The sequence below is a fragment of the Gekko japonicus genome, unplaced genomic scaffold (genome assembly GCF_001447785.1).
Source record: "Gekko japonicus isolate JY-2015 unplaced genomic scaffold, Gekko_japonicus_V1.1 scaffold1385, whole genome shotgun sequence".
Taxonomy (NCBI): domain Eukaryota; kingdom Metazoa; phylum Chordata; class Lepidosauria; order Squamata; family Gekkonidae; genus Gekko; species Gekko japonicus.
In genome coordinates this window covers 185,997-187,541 of record NW_015177055.1, presented here as the reverse complement: position 1 = coordinate 187,541, position 1,545 = coordinate 185,997, and positions in this window count along the sequence as shown.

The window sequence follows — 1,545 nt, the reverse complement described above, 5'->3', positions numbered from 1 at the left end:
GGGCCAAACTACATTTATCTGCCACCATCTTCAGCTTTTTATCCTTCCCTCTCACTGGAAGCCCCTCCCTGTAAAAAAACTCCATCTAAGGCCCCAACCAAAACATGCTAATTATCTTAGGTCACTTCAAAGATAAAAGTTCCTGTATCACAAGAATCAATCCAGCCCAAATTAATCAATTTCATTCGGTTGTTAAAGACGTATTTCTTTCCCATTTGAATCAACAAGAATCGAAAATGCTGAACAATGAATGAATCACGCCCGACATACTAACTGTAATATTCTCATTACCAACTTATTTCCAAGGATACTCACTGACAGAAGTTCACAATGATTTTTTAGACAACTTATCTGTCTGCATATACCATCAATGGCACAAAACAGAAAGAATCAGCTCTCTCAGTTTACAGAATCTTCCAGGTCTAGTTCCTCGAAGGTTTTCCCCACCACCATGTACACACATGTTGACAAGCCAACCTATGAGTCTGATACAGCCTTTCCCTTTAGTCCCTGTGAACCTTTAGTTCACAGTTCCCAAACTTGAAACCACTTTGGAGAATCCCCCCCATGAACACTCCCTTGTCTTTCTTTCAAACTATACATAAATAAATGTATTGGAATATACTAGTTCCCTTGTTGCTAAACTCTTTGACCTTCTAAGAGGAGTCTTAAGGTATCACCTAACTATTTGCAACTAGGGGTGTGCATTTCAGAATCCCGAACCGAAAAAAATTCCGGAAAAAACTTTTTTGGGTTTTTTTCCGGCCTTTGGGATCCCGAAATGCCCGTTGCAAGCCTTTTCGGATATCCGGGGAAAACCCCCTGAAAAAATTACCGAAAAACAGCATTCGGCAGCTTTAAACTTTAAAGGGCGGCAGGGAAATCCCGTTTCCCCACCGTTTCCCCCTCTTTCCCGCCTTTTGCTCCTGTTTTCAGGAGGGAGGGGGGAAGAGGGAACTAGACAGCCAATCACTGCAATGCATTTGCAAATGCATTGCAGTTTGCAAAACTTTGGAACTTTTTTGCAGGGCTGTTGTTGCTGCCACTAGCTTGCTCTTTCCCCAGGGAAGGAGCACTAGTGGCCAATAGGGTTTTGGCATCTGCTCTCTGGCCAATCACAGAAGGTGTTCCTTTTTGAAATCTTTTGTGTATGGCCAGAGAGCATAAAAGGAGCCAGTCTCCCTGGCTGACTCCATTGCTGTTCCTGGTTCCTGGCCTGCTGCTGACTGTTGGTGACAAGAGGGATTGGCTAGCCTTGTACCAGTTGCCAATTTCTGCTGCCCCTGCTGCAGTGCTGCTGCTCTTGAACCCCTTTTCCTGGCCTGGTTTGAAAAATATTAGGGCACTTCTTTAAAAAATCATCTTTGTTTTAGTGGTTTGGGCCTGGGGTTGGTGAGGGTTGGTGTGGGTAGGACTAGGCCCTAGGGTCTCATGCCTCTTTCTGGGTTTTATTTGGAGAGGGAAGGCTCCTCTTCTAGTGTTCCTTTTTTGCAATTTAAAATTGTTTTTAACTGTGTGTTTCATTTTGTTTAGGCTTGCCTTGTT